Genomic DNA, 16,712 nt, shown 5'->3' with positions numbered 1-16,712 from the left:
AGATACAAAGCTATGAAGAGACCTTCAAGGCCAAGGAGACCAACCTTCTCATTTAACAGATTGGGAAAATGAGGCTTAGAGAGGTTAGGTGACTTGTCTGAAGCATTTACTCAGATCTTTCTAACTTCACACTAAATATTCATAATCTATTGCTTTCTATCATTCCACCACAAGGCTGCCTCTAGGCATTCACGGAAAATGTTCAAGAACTGGGATTCCTGTGTAGAAAAGAAGCGATTTGATTACTCTAGTCAAAATAATGCCAGAATCTAACCTATAAGGGAGATTTCCTGGTGTGGGCTTTCTGGGTGATCCCATATTTAAAAGTTCAGGGACCGATTCATTTTGGAAGAAGACTTCCCAACACAGAAAGAATAGGACTCTCTGAATAGTTCCTAGGCAGCAGCCTACTTAAAGAGCAAGTGAGTGAGTTATTAAGATAGTGGAAGTCTGAAGGGAAGGGGATTGCTTTTCAGCAGCCTTTCAAGTATGCTTGCTTTCCAAGAGGGGTGTAAACCAAAAGGTAGTAGTCTGGGTCTGAGGAAGATTGAGGAGGACTCTGTGGGAAAGAATAACTCCCAACAATGTCAAAGGGTTACCTGAGAGCAACCCAAAATTCAGTGCCCTTCAATGCACAGTGAGAATGGAGGAAAGCTGCTGGGCTATTTGAGTGTCTTATGTGTTCTTCATATCTATTTATGGGCTCCTGGGCACCCTTTTCATCTTATTATGCATTTCCTATGGGGTAACATATAGACTATCCTGTAGCAATATACTTTGGTACTTTGAGTGCTAAGGACTTTATACCCATGTTTGAGGGGAAATAACATAAAATTCACCTCAGGTTTGTTTTCCTAGAGTATCTATAGGTAGGCACAATGAGCAAAACTGAGAAAATGACCTTATTGGGATCAGCCTCCAAGGTCAGACTCGGGTCTATTTAAGCCAGGGATTCTTAACCTTTTTTGTATTGTGGATGCCTTTGGCAATCTGGTAATGTCTATGGACAGTGTATTAGAATAATGGTTTTAAATGTATATGATAATACTAATAACATGTATATAGCTCCTACTATGTGCCAGGCACTATACTAAGTGCTAATAAATATTTTATTTGATATATAAGATTACGTCCAAGATGGAGGAGTAAAAGCAGTGACTTGCTTGAGCTCTTCCCCAAAGCCCTCCAAATACCTGTAAAAAATTACTTTTAACAAATTCTAGAATAGCAGAACCCACAAAAAGACAAATTTCCAGTGAAACAAATTTCCAGCCCAAGTCAACCTGGATGGTTGATTGGAAAGAGCTATTGTGCCAGGCTGGGAGAGGAACACAGTTCAGCGTGAGCACACAGGCAAAGACCAGTTCTCAGTGAACCCGGAGCAGGCCTGAATAACAGGCAGCTGTGGTGGTTTCCAGACTTCTCAACCCACAAATGCCAAAGATAACTTAGAAGGTCAGTAGGAAAAGTCTGTGACTGCAGTGAGAGAGGAGCTCAGTCTGGCTCCAGTCCCAGTACAATCCAGGGTGGCAGTTGCTTCCTGAGCTCTCAGCCCACAGACAGGGGAGATCGAGTGGCTGATCAGAGGAGGATTGCAGGGATCTCTTTACGGGTGCTAAGGCAGGAAACTCTTGCTTCGCCCGTGCTTGGATCTGGGCAACAGTTCTTGGTGGCAGTCCTGGGGCAAAAAGGAGTGCTAGCATGGTGGAACTTGTGGTGGCAGTGGAGAGAGAATCCTCCTCACACAGTTCCAAAAAAAACCCCAAAGCTTGGGACAGTACATTCTCCACACTAGAAGCAGACCCCTACCTTAACGAAGAGTTTAAAACTCAAGTAATTGGCTGGGAAAATGAGCAAACAGTGCAGGTCAGACCACCGACTCTTTCTTCATACCACCTTAGAAGAACTGAAAATTTACAGGTCCCTAGAAGCATCTCTGAAAACAGCTGCACAAAACCCCAAAAACTTGGGACAGTACATTCTCCACACTGGAAGCAGACTCTACCTTAACAAAGAGTTAAAACTGGGAAAATGAGCAAACAGAAAAAAAAAAACCAAATCAGTCTATAGAATCTTTCCTTGGTGACAAAGAAGATCAAAGCATACAACCAGAATAAGACAACAAAGTCAAATCTCCTACATCCAAAGCCTCCAAGAAAAATATGAATCAGTCCCAGGCGATGTAAAAGCTCAAAAAGGATTTTGAGAAGCAAATAAGAGAAGTAGAGGAAAAATTGGGAAGAGAAATGAGAGTGATGCAAGAAAATTGTGAAAAACGAATTAATAGCTTGCTTAGAAGTATGAGGTTTTCAGCCTAACCAGAGAAACAAAATCAACACACAGTAACAGACAAGGATTTCTCCCACTGGTTTCCTTTTCAGAACTATTGGAAAATTCTATGTGTATTGGTTCATATTGCATATTTTCTTTCTCTCACTTGTTTTCCCCATGACGACCAAACCTCCTAGTACTATCTTCCATTTCTTCCGATCTATCCTTCCCATATTCTATTGCTTCTTAGCCCCACCCATTCCTCTACAGAGCTCTCTCTGCCTCTATATATATTTATTCTATACACAGCAACTACAACAATCTTCCCCAAACACCAATGGGATCTCTTCATTTATCAATTCAAGAATCTCCAAAAGCTTCCTATTCCCTATTAGACCAACAGAAATGTAGCCTAGCTTTCCAGGCTTGCCGTCCACCACCCTTCCCAATTTCTTTTTCCATTGTAACCCACTGCCACATATTACATAGCATTGACTATTTTCATCTCCATCAATCCTCCTTCCAAACCTTGCTCCAAACTTACCTATTTCAGCAAGACATCCTTGATTAACTACCATGCCTACCCCTAAACCTGTGGCCTCATGAGGAGCAACCTGGCCTAGTGGAAAAATACAATTGACCTGAAGGTTTGAAGCCTGGGTCTACCCTTTACTAGCCATTGGTCTGGGGGCACACCACTTAAACTCTCTGAACATAGATTTCTTTATCTATAAGACGGAGATAATAATATTTGATTATTATGTTATTATACTTATAACAATAATACCTACTACATGAGATAATGTAAAATAATTTGTGAACCCTAAAGTACTATATGAATTTACACTGGCATATCACTAGTTTGTACCCCCTCTGTACTCATTATGTAGCTTTTGAAGATATGTTTCTTTCTATTATTATTATTTGGATCATTTCCTGTATGTATGCCACCCCATGAGATTAAAATGTGAAGTTCTTGAGGGTAAGGACAATACTTTCCCTTGTTTTGCGGCTCACATGGTCCAACTGCCCTCCTCAGGCTATAAACACACATGCAGAGCATCCATTACAATGAGGGCTCTGCCCAAAGTGCTCACTCAATACACCTCTTTTTTGAATAAGGACATCCCAATTTAGAGTCAAATGAAAGTGAAAGATCACTTTTAAAATCCAAGTGTTATTAAACAAATGTTCACTTGCCTTAGATTTTATAGTTTTACAAAGGGAGTGTGTTAGAAACAAGCAATTTCATTTATTGGAGTGGGTAAAGAAAAAAGTTCATCACATAAAGTGAATCATCAATGGGCCTGAAGTAAAAAAGGATAACAGTTGTTTTTAATTGGTGTTCTGCTAGGTAGGGCTTTCCTTTAGTAGAATGTCATTTATCATTCCTTCCCATATAAGGAAACCCACTCACAACAGGCAGTTTGCATCATTACCTACTTCATAGATTGTATTACTGTCACAGTATCTATTTCCTGCTGTGTTTGCTGTTGTAACCTGTATTTTTTTTTAATAGTACTTGAGTTGAGATAGGAAAAAGACACCTTCCCCCCTCCTACCCCCTCAATGAGTTGAGGTTGGGAAATACTTCTAAAACATGCTTCACTACATCTTCCTGCCATACTCCTACCATGCTGCCATATTGCCTTCATGCCCAACACTGAGTGCTATAGCACTTTCCAAACCAGACTTTCAAAGACCATGCCCTAGGGAAGGTTAGCCATTCAGCTTTGGAACTCTTGTCTAGATCCTCCTGCTTTGATTAGTGAGGACTCATTATAATTAGCCAGTCTTAGACCCCTCAACCATGTGCCCTTTCCTCAGCCATTTTCCTGCTATATGACTATAGCTCCACACTTGCTTTCTACTTCTTGTTCTGGAAACAGTAATTAAATCAATACTATCATTGATTCTACAAAGGTCATGTCAGTTGGGTGTCCTATGTATGGCTCCATTCACTATCTCTGACTTCCCAAAGCTAAACACACTTCCCTACCCACTATTCCCCTTTATATGTTGCCTCCCTTAAGGCTCTCTTTTGTATTTGTATCTTCAGCACTCAGCACAATATCTGACATATATGAAGCTCTTAAATGAGTTTTCATTTATTCATTCAACAGTAAAGGTAATCTTTGAAGTTTGGGCAACATATTTTAGTACCCAATGTCTTAAAATAGAAACTGTAAGATAAATTGGGAGGTAGCATGGTACAGTGGAAAGAATTCTGGATTTAGAGTCATAAAACCTAGGTTTAAATCCCAGTTCTTCCATTCACTACTTGTGAGAGTTTGGAAAATCACTTAAGCTCTTTGAAAGGCCTCAGTCACTTCATGCATTGTGTTCAATATTCCATCATATGCCTCCATCCTTCAGAATCTTTAGATTCCTTCCAGGCTCATCTCAGGTACCATTTCCTATGGGGAGTTTTTACTGATTCCACTAGTTATTCATGTTCTCCCTTCAAATTATCTAGTATCGGGGCAGCTAGGTGGTGCAGTGGATAGAGCACCGGCCCTGGAGTCAAGAGGACCTGAGTTCAAATCCGGCCTCAGACCAAACACTTGACACTTACTAACTGTGTGACCCTGGGCGAGTCACTTAACCCCAATTGCCTAAAAAAAAATATTATCTAGTACTTATGTCTGCATATATTCTCTGTGTACATGTTATATGATTCCAACAGATCTAAATTCTTTAAGCATGACTGGATTTTCTCTTCTTTTTTTTATTCCCAGCACCAAGCACAGTATATTATACACAGGAGGCTCTTAATAAATGTGTGTTGAATTGAATCAATCTGTAAAATGAGAGGGTTGAATTAGATGATTTATAACTATTCTTCTAGCTCTAAATCTAAGAATCTCTGAAAATTCACTCTGGATGAACTGTGAAGTACATATAATTATGTTAGGGACATCAGTAGAAATTATCAAATGAGTAGAGAAACAACACATGAAATGAAATTTTAATTAGATCTCAATTGCACATGCATACACACACACATACATATGCACACACGCATGCATACATACACACACACACACACACACGCACACACAACCAGAGGAGCAAAACAATGAGTTGCAAAATACAAAGCAATAAAAGTGTCAAAGCCATAATAGGCTTTCTAGGTTCTAAGAAACAGAATGTTTCTGATATTCGTACTATTTGAAGTCATGGGACCTTTCTTCATCAGAAGTTCCTACCCAAGAGCATAGACCTCTCATAGTCTACATCTATGTACAGGTTTAAATGCAGACATCGATATATATTGTTCTCTCCATTAAAGACCATGAGCACATCTAAATGCTTTTGATCAGTCTGGCAAAATGCCAAGTCTTGATAAAGTTTACTCTTACCTTCTCGAGGGTAAATACAGATATTTTAACACCCTGTCAATGTTCCAAACGTCTTTAATGAGAACAGTTGAATAAATGAACCATTAAGCTGAAAATGGAAGTGCTGACATAGGTGTAGTCAACTAATTTCAGTTGATAAACTTTAATCATGATGAATATACAGCCTATATCATTAAGCTCCATTTCATCCCAAAATAATATAAAAGTATCACAAGGTTGTTTTCATCTTCCACTAATACTTGCATTCATCATAAGATAAAAGGGATTTTGACTTAACACTTCCATTTGAATGTTCCTCCTCCATTTTTTTTCTGTCTAGCCTAACAAATTAAGTACATACAAGACCCTGCAAAATCCGATTCCCAATAGACTATATACTTAGTAGACCTTACACTTCAGACACACTGTATTACCATTGAACCTGGGTCATATCCTGCTGTCTCCCGTTTCCATGCCATTGCGGGTTTTTTTTAATTTTAAAATTTTTTAATTAAATGATCTATGAAAAACTTAACATTGAACATCAACATATTAATACAAGCCTAGTTAGTAACATTACATTTAAAATAGGATTATAGGATCATAGATTAATTTATCTTTTTAAGGTTATTAATTTTTTTTAATTAATCTTTTTCAAAGATCTACCTCCCACCTCCCCCACATACCCAATGAGAAAGAAAGAAAAACACTGTCCTAGTAAAAATATGCTCCTTTTTAGTTGTATCCAATTCTTCATGATCGTCTTTGGGCTTTCTTGTCAAAGATACTGGAGTAGTTTGCCATTTCCTTCTCCAATGGATTAAGGCACACAGACTTTCCAGGTTCAAAAAACTAGTAAGTATCTGAGGCAGGATTTGAACTTAGGTCTTCCTGAATCCTGGCCCAGCACTCTAACCATTGAGCCATCTCAGCTGCCTTGACAATATGCTGGTAAAACATGTATAGTCAAACACAACAAATTACCAAATTATCCATTACATGCTTTTCTTCCCACCATCCCCCTTGCCTGGAATGGGCTTCCTATACCGATCTCTGCCTGTTATTAAAGTCCTACCTTTTCCATGAAACCTTGAATAACTATTCAGCTGGAAGTGATTATTCTCCTTCTCAAATCTCTCTTAGCACTTTCCCTTCCACTTTTTACATTCTCTCTTCTGTAATAATTACATATGTTTTTCCACTGTTAGACAGCAAGCTTTTTTCTTTTTTTAATTTATTTTTAATTTATGGAATAAAGTAAGCATGTTCACAACAGTACAATAAAAAGACAATGGTACATGAAACTGCAAATCTATTATGCACTACTTGCCATTTCTTTCAAATATATAACAAAATTATCAAATTAATTTTTTTCTTTTTTTCTTCCCTCCCCCTCTTCTACCCTAGAGATAGCTACCATTACACACAAATATATGTGTGTGTGTGTGTGTGTGTGTGTATATATATATATATATATACATATATATATATATACACACACATACATATAAAATTATTCTATGCAAACTTGTATTTATCAGTTCTTTCTCTGGATGCAAATAGTGTCTTTCTTCACATGTCCTTTATAGTTAATTTGGGTATTTATAATTGACAAAATAACTTATTTGCTCTAAGTAATTCTTAAAACAATACTGCTTTTACTGTATACAATATCCTCTTGGTTTTGCTCATTTCAGTCTTCATTATTTTGTGCAAGTCTTTCCACGTTTTTCTAAGATCATCGAGCTCATCATTTCTTATAGCACAGTAATATTCCATCACAATCATGTACCACAACTTGTTCAGCCATTCAAGCCATAGCAAACTTCTTGAGGGCAGAGTCTGGGTCATGTACATCTTTGTATCCATAGAACCTAACAAAATTCCTCTGCCTCTTAGATTTCTAGTTTCCTTCAAGGCTTAGCAGCCAGTCATTTAATAAACATTTATTAAGCACTTACTATGTGCCAGGCACTGTAGTAAGTGCTAGGAGATACAAAGAAAGGCAAAAGACAGTCTCCGTTCTCAAGGAACTCACTATTTAGTAGGGGAGACATCATGTAAACAATTATGTACAAACAAGCAATATGCAGGATAAATTAGAAATAACCAATAGAGGGAAGGCACTAGCATTAAGAGAGGTCAGAAAAGGCTTCCAGCAGAAGATGGCATTTAGTTGGACTTGAAGGAAGTCAAGGAAGTGAGGAGGCACAGATGAAAAGGGAGAGAATGACAAGCCAGGGGGACAGCCAGTGAAAAAGCTCAGAGTTGGCAAGTAGAGTATCTTACTTGAGGAAGAGCAAGGAATCCAGTGCCATTAGATCAAAGAGTACATGGGGGAGTATAAGGTGTTAAAAGACAGAAAAGATTTGGTGGAAAAGGGGAATAGATTATGAAGAGCTTTGAACACCAGAGAATACTATAAGGAAGTGAAACTTCTGTTTATTTAGTAGGGGGCATGACAACTGTGGCCCCTCTTATAGGAAACCTGCCTTGATCTCCTAGCTATCAGTGTTCTCCCCTTCATTAAATTATTATCCCCACAGTAATTGTCACATATTGGGTGCTTAATAAATGGTTGTTGACTAACTGATCCATTCATTTCCAGTAGAATATTACCTCCTTCAGGACAGAGAATGCTTCATGTTTTGAATTGTAAACCCAGTGCCTCGCACATAATGGGTGCTTCAATTCCTGTTGGATTGTATTGGACATTACTAGATACCTATAAGGGTAAGTTCTGCCCCTCTCAACCTTGAATTGGTATTCCAGATTCTGTCTCTCCTCATCCTTATTAAGGGTACTTTTCCTGCCTCTTGCCCCAGCTAAAAACATTCCTATTTATGACTCATGCCAGTCTTCCCACTCTGCCCCTTTCTTCCCTTCAGTGGAGGAAAACTCACTCTCCACCTTACTTCAAGTGTCCAGTGCCATTATGTTCTCTTTTCAACAATTAAATCCAATACAATAAGTTTATTAAGTGCTTACTATATGTCCATCACTGGGGATACAAAGACAAAACAAAAAACAGTCCCTATAGGCAAGGGACTAACATTCTAATTACAGACTATAAATCATAAACAGAGAAATATATACGTGTATATATGTGTATGTTACTACTTGAGCAGGTAAAGAAAATTAATAACTACTTCTTATCCACACCTATTTTTAGATCCTTTTTCAATGCTACAGAGTAAGTGATTGATACCTCTGAGTTATTTTTGTGGCTGAACTGTATCAAAGCCTTAAGTTTTAAATTTCTAAGAGGGAAGATTAAGATCTAATACAGGAGTGGGATGTATGGGTTGTTCAGGGAGGACTAGCACCTCTGATATGAGGGCTTGCTGAGTCCTTTTCAGGGCTGTTCATCCACCTTTGGTATCTGCTTGATTTACCCAACTATCACCTGTGGCTTCCAAAAAGCTGTAGTGTATGCAGTGGCCACAGCCCAGTAAACCATCTAGGCAGATGAGCTAAATCAGAATGTGGGTAACAGACAGGCTTCAAACCCATCAATGAGTTGGGGGTGAGGGATGTCTACCCCAAGCATGTGAAGACTTCCCTCCACAGAATGGGTGTATGAGAAAAATTTGTTGCAAAGGCCATGCAAGCAGCTCAGGCAGGCTCTATGGAGCACTTAGAGCTTGGTCAGACCTCAAAGATGCCAAGGTCACACACTGCATGCTGGACCATGGCCAGTCATCTTGACTTTTGCTTGTCACTGAACTTTAATGACTGAAAGACAGAGTCAGACTGATAACTTTGTGCAACTTTGTGTCACTTAAATCCAATTTACACACATCCTTCAAAAATGAAGGATGAACAACAATAAAGGATTCTAAAGTGCCCTCAAAAGGTACTTGGATAGATTTCAGAAGATTTGTGAACTTAGATGGAAAAAAATACCTCTTTATCTTTGATTAACCTCTAACCGAACTTTAGCATTTTCTTCTGTTATGAATGTAGGCAACAAAACATTATTTTGAGAAAGGATGACACCAAAAAAAGGTTAAGAGCAACTGACTTAATGGAATTTGTGGCATCAAGTGGGGAAAGATTTTAGGGTGGGGGAAAAATGGCCAAATTTCATTCGCATCTCTGAAATCATAACCTGAAGTTTTTGCCTACACTTCTTCTGTATAAGGACTGCAACCAGATGGAAAACTGGATCCTAGAACAGTTCAGTGTAAACATGTAGGTTAAAGAATATATTAAACTCTATTCCAAAAATTAAACCATCATAGTTAGGAATAGTAAGAACTTTAAAGGAGTCATTACAAAGGAACTGGGTTTAGAGGAAATGCTGAAGATAACAGAAAAGAATTATATAAATGGGAATAAAATTCTCAAGTTGTCATGTGAGATCAGTTGCAAGATAACATCCAGGAAAAGTTAATATTTGAAATATATCCTTGATTCTCAAATTATTTAAATAGCATCAGTATTTGTTCTTCTACAACTCTCTTTCTTGTTAATCAAAATAAATTCCCCTATGCCACACTTAGCCCTCTGAAACCTCTATTAATAAAAGGAAATCATCCTTGAAACCGCTGTCCATGATAAACAGCAGGTAAGTTCCTACCAATATCTTTCTTTATTCCCTACAGTGGGTCAATGTATTCTCTTTTTTTCTCCTCCTGTTATCTCCTGACCTGCTTTATGCTAATGATTTCTAAACCTGTCTGTTAATAAGATCTAGGAAATTATTCACTTAACATCTTCCTTTTTGAAACCTCAAGCTACCAAGGAAGATTAAAGAAAGTACCACTGTGACTGATAAAAAATTGGCCTGAAACTAGCTTTGAAGCAGATCTGGGTTTTTTCCTCTCCTTGTTTAAATTCTTTACCTAATGAGATCTTTCTTTTTCTGCAAAGGAATATAAATGGGGAAGGGACATGGAGAGGTCATCTGCTTTATTCCCTAGCACCAGTAGGTACAACACTTGAAGCAGAAAGATTGCTCTCCACACATTTTTAAAATAAAGTTACAGAGAAAGGAATTCCACAGCCTATCTCAAATGCCACACAGTGTTGGTTTTTACATTTAGGGTTAAAAAGTACCTTTGTAATGAGAAAAATAGAAGCTGAGGGAGGCAGCACAGTGGAAGAAACGCTGACTCAAGTCAGAGGACCCAGGTTCAAATCCCATATCTTATGCTTGCTGCCTGTGGGAATGTGAGCCACCTACCATTCTGGTCCTCAGTCTTCTTAGGTGTAAAATGAAGGGGTTGGATTGTACTAGATGACCTCTGAGGTCATAGGTGGTGTAAAGGATAGAGTCAGGACTTGGAGTCAGAAAAACCTGAGCTTAAAACCAGCCTCAGTTAATTACTAGTTGTGTGACCCTGGGCAACTTATTTTAACCTCTATCTGCCTCCTTTTCCTTGTCTGTAAAATTGGGGTAATAGTAGCACCTACTTCCATCTAGATTTTGTCCATAGATACAGAAAAAGCCTTTGACAAAGACTAAAACTTACTTATGGTAAAATTCCTTATATGCATATTTATATAAGTATCTTTTCCTTTGAAAAAAATATTCTTACAAAACCAAAAGCTACCATTATATAGCATGGAAAATCACTTTCCTAGGAAATATGAGTAAAATAAGGATGCACCCTTCCCCCGCTGTTATTTGACATAGTTCTAGAAATGGTAACAATAGCAATGAGACAAAATAAAGAAACTAAAGGCATAAGTATAGACAAAAAGGAGATAAAACTATCTGTGAGTTGTTGACATGTTGGTTTACTTTCGAAATCCTAAACAATCAGCAAATAATCTGAGATAATCAATCAATACATTCTGTAAAATAGCACAATATAAAATAAACTCACAAAAAATGAACAGCATTTCTACAGAACAATGACAAAATCAAGAAGGAAGAAACAGGAAGACAAGTCCTATTCAAAATAACTCCAAAATAACATAAAATATCTGGAAATCAATCTACCAAATCACACTAAACACTTTTGTAGCTACAGTTGTAAAATATTCCTTAAAGAAATAAAGACTGGGGGCCAGCTAGGTGGCAAAGTTGATTGAGCTCTGGTCTTGGAGTCAGGAGGACCTGAGTTCAAATGCAGCCTCAGACACTTGACACTTACTAGCTGTGTGTCCCTGGACAAGTCACTTAACCCTGATTGCCTCACCAAAAAGAAAAAAAAAGAGAAATAAAGAATGACTTTAAAAAAAATCTTAAGGGATGTTAAGTTCTTATGGCTTGGCCATACCATTATAACAAAAAATAATAATTTTTAAGAATTTTTAGATTAAGTAATATACCAAGGGGATATTTAAAAGGCTAGACAAAATAACAACACATTCATATGCAGGAACAAAAGATCTGGAGGAAAATAATGAAAAAAATGTAGGCCTGAAGGAGGTATATCACTTTCAGACTCAAATTAAACTACAATACAGTAATAATCAGAACTATTCGATAATTCTTTTTAAAAAAATAAAAAAGTAAGCTAGTGGAATAGACTACATAAGGATGAATCTGAAATAAATGAATAATAATAATAACAGAAAGCACTTATATTACATTTTTAAGGTTTGCAAAGTGCTTTACAAATATTACCTCATTTTATCTTCTCAACTTTGTGAAGTGGATGCAGTTATTATCCTCATTTTAGAGATGAAGATACTGAGGAAAGTTAAGTGACTTGCACAGAGTCACACAGCTAGCAAGAATCTGAGACCAAATCCTCACTCAGGTTTTCCTGACTCCAAGCTAGAGTTCTAGCTACCACTCCACATAGCTTCATATTGAACTTAATATTCAGGGTTCTATATTGCTAAGAATGTAAAGTATTTGAGGAAGAACATTCTGTTTGACAAGAATTACTAGGAAAGTTGGGAAGTAGTTTAGTAAAAATCAGGTTTGTGACCAGAATATTATTCACAACATATAAAAATTAGAAGAGAATCAGATTTGACACCTTTAACACATATGACTAGGGCAAAATTCTTAGCGAAACAAACAATAAAAGTACTTACACAATAACGTAGATAATTTAGAGTACATGAAATTGAATTCTTTTATACAAACAAGATTAGTACAACTTGGATAAGATGGGAAGTGATACACAGCAAATTAAGTCTTTGCATCAAATATCAATGATAAGCATCTGATATATAAGATATATAGGTAGTTAACACAAATATGTAAAACCAAAAACTATTCCCCAATCGGAAAACAGTGAAAGGATATAAGCAACAACTCTTTAAGGAATTGTAAACAATAATTAGCTATGAGTAAGATTGCTCAAAATCACCAATAATAAGGGAAATACAAATCAAAACAACTCAGGTTTTATCTCACGGCCAGCAAATTGTCAGAGAACTAAAAAAAGACAGCAATAATGTCACACTGAAGGGTGGTAGAAAGACAGGTCCACTAAAACATTGCTGGGAATCTATGGGTTGGTCCAATCATTTGGGAAAGCAATTTGGAATTACACTAAGAAAGTGGCTAAACTATCCATATTCTTCGGCCTAGAGATCCTACTTCCAGGGATATACCCACAAAATATTTATGGCAAAATGAAAGGTTTCATACATACCAGCATAGGACAAAAATTCTTACACTAGAAAAAATGGGAACAAAAATCAATAGTTATCAATTGGAGAAGAACTAAATGAATTTAGGTACAAGTATATAATGGGATATGATAATTCAGTAAGAAATGATGACTAAAAAGATGAATGGGAATACACATGGACTGATGCAATATGAAGCAAGCGCAACTGAAAGTATGACTACAACAACATAAGTAGAAAAAGCAACAACAAAATAATTAAAACTGAATTTTGTGAAATTGTCATGACCAAGTTTGGCCTCAAACAAGAAATATGAGAATGCACTTCTCTCCCTTGCAGCGGTTAAGGAAGATAGAGGAACTTTGCATATCATATTCAACTTGATCAATATGTGGATTAGTCTTATTGGTCTGCATTTAAAATCTATATTATTCTTTGTTAGAAAGAATAGATCTGCATGATGCTGGAAACAGGAGTATGTTGTCAAAATTAGAGACATCAATTTTTAAAAGCAAATGTATAGTATAAACTATAACCCAAACTCTAATTCATAAATGTTTATTCTCAATACCTGTCAATAGTCCTTCATCTGTCTTAGCTACACCCAGAATATATGAATTAAAGACATAGAATGAGGCACAGAAAAAAATAGTAATAAAGAATAGATTGGGAAGGGGAGAAGAAAAAAATACCAAATTAGTAGAAATGCTATCTATAGAGCAGAGAGAAAATTAAGTGATGAAGGTTTAAAAAAAAAAAGTTGCTCCGAATGGGATACAACAAGAGAAAGAAGTGAGATCATAGGATAATAGATTTGGACTAGAATGGCCTTTACATGCCATCTAATCCAACCGCCTAATTTTACAGATGACGAACCTGATACCTAGAGAGGTTAAAGTGACTTACCTGAAGTGATATGGATAATGTCAGAGGTGGGGCTTGAACACAGGTCCTCTGACTCAATCCAGGGCAATATTCACCATACCACATCTATTTAGTGTAAATAGGGAGAAGAATGAAACACCTACAGAATTCTAGGATTACTTCCTTTTTAAAAACACATTTTAATAATGCAAGTAGAGGGGCAAGGATATGGTGAAAATGTAGTGGATTGGTATCAGGAGACCTATGTCACAGTCCTGACTCCACCACGAACCAAAAGCAGCCTTGGTAAAATCATTCACCTCCCTGGATCTCAGTTTCCTAATGTGTAATATGATGGAAGTTGAACTAGATGACCTTTTAGGTCCCATGCTGCTTTAACATGCTATGTTGGGACAAATACAAATAATAGGTGTATCATCTAGTGCTTTAATAATAGCTAGGTTTTTATGGCACTTTAATATTTGCAAAGAACTTTACATATGTTAACTCATTTGATCCTACAAGGTGGGCACTATTATTTATCCCCATTCTACATGGGGATTCTACATTCTACATTCTACATGTAAACCGAGACAAAGAGACATTAAATTCAGGTCTTCCTAACTCCAGATTCATTGCTCTATCATCTGGGTCACCTAACTACTTTTATAATTTGTGGTTGTTGTTCAGTTGTGTCTAGCTCTTTGTGACCTCATGGCCTTGTTCATAAGATTTTCTTGACAAAGATACAGGAGTGGTTTTCCATTTCCTTTTCCACTGTGTTCCCATTTTACAGATAAGGAACTGAGGTGACCAAGGGGAAAGTGACACAGCTAGTAAGTGTCTGAGGCCAGATTTTAATTCAGATCTTCCTGTCTCTGGGTCCAGTGCTCTTCCCATTGCACTACTTAGCTGCCTCCTTAACAGCTTACTTTAAAACATAAATATTAAAAATATTCTTTTATAATTTATTAAGTATTTTGTTTTTGCTAGGCAATGGGGCTGAGTGACTTGCCCAGGGTCACACAGCTAGAAGTGTTATGTGCCTGAGGCTGGATTTGAACTCAGGTCCTCCTGAATCCAGGGCTGGTGATTTATCCACTGCGCCACCTAGCTGCCCCTTAAGTATTTTATATACATTTTCTTATATGATCCTCACAACACTCCTGTGAGACAGGTAGTGCAATTATTATGATAATATCATGAAAAATATCATAATAAATAATCTCAACATGAAGTGACTTGCTTAAGGTCACACAGCTAGTTATATATAGAGCTGAGAAGTTAACTCTAGTGCTTTTTCCTCTATACCACATCCTTACCACCCCCCCTAAGCAGTAGTCTATGCAACAAAGAATTCATTTAAAATAAGAATGCACTATTTTTGAGAGACTGTGTAGGTTAAAAAAAAAAGATATATTTGCGCGTGTGTGCCTGTGCATGTGTGTGTGTGTGTGTGTGTGTGTGTGTGTGTGTGTGTAGGCTCAAGAATCATAGATGAAGGTGTACAGATTAATTCAATAAAGGGTAATTAAGAAGTCACACTTAGCTTGGAGCATATCCTTCATCTTTCAAGACTGATGTCATAGTAATCGCCATACCCTCCCACATTCCACCTGCTTGGGCTGAGCTTCTTGTGGTCTTCGAGGAGAAAGTTAACATTTCTCAAGCTTTATATCTGAACCAATCAGATAATAAATGCAACTGCAATTATCTGTATAGCTTGACTCATTCTGGAAATGGATTCTTTTCCCTCTCGATCATAGTTCCCTCTTACCTTAATTCTTTATGCTTTGCATAGACATCTTGAAAGATGAGATGATAATGGAAGAGAGAGTGAAACAAGATTTATTTTTATGAGGCTTTTTTAAATGCCATATTGTGAAAAGCATATTGTGAAAAGCTGAGCAACTAACATTTTCTGTGTGTATTGAAACAGCACATGCCCAGTTTGATTATACCACCAACAAACAATTATTTCCAGGGATGGATCCAGGAAGATATCCAGGAATACTGGCAGTACATTTTAAATTTGGTTATGCCATCCAAGCATCATGATAATTCACCAATGTGACCATTTATTCTAGTAAGGTTATATGTACATTGTACATGAGGAAATTGACCAATGCTGTCCAATTCAGGCCTACAACCCTACACAAATGGCAAATATTTAGTCCTTACTTGTATCATGGCTAACCATTTCTGTATCCAAAGCAGCCCTGAATAATTAACTAGTCGGTTAGACTCCAGTCCGCCTGATGTGACTGAGGCAGATTGGTGAATGAACCTATATGGAAAAATTATTCAAACAATTTCCAGAGAAGGGGAGGCTTTCCATTCCAATCAATGATGGCTTCTTTTGTCTGTGCAAAACACTACATACATGCACACACTACCATATACTGAGAATAGCTAGCATTTATATAGGACTTTAAGGTTTGCAGAGTACTTTATGAATATTACCTAATTTTATCATCACAACAGCTCTGGGAGGCAGGTCCCCATTACCCCTATTTTACATCTGAGAAAACTGAGGAAAACAGAGGTTAGGTTACTTGCCCAGGTTACACAGTTAGTAAATTTCTAAGACAGGATTTGAACTCCCATCTTCCTGACTCCAACACTCTAATCACTGTGCCACCTAGGTACCAACTAGACAAAACCCTTTTCCAGAATCTGATAAATAAGAAATAG

The sequence above is a fragment of the Phascolarctos cinereus genome, unplaced genomic scaffold (genome assembly GCF_003287225.1).
Source record: "Phascolarctos cinereus isolate Bilbo 61053 unplaced genomic scaffold, phaCin_HiC Scaffold_726;HRSCAF=1367, whole genome shotgun sequence".
NCBI classification, from domain to species: Eukaryota; Metazoa; Chordata; class Mammalia; order Diprotodontia; family Phascolarctidae; genus Phascolarctos; species Phascolarctos cinereus.
The sequence above is the reverse complement of the archived record's forward strand: the minus strand, read 5'-3'. Positions refer to the sequence as shown.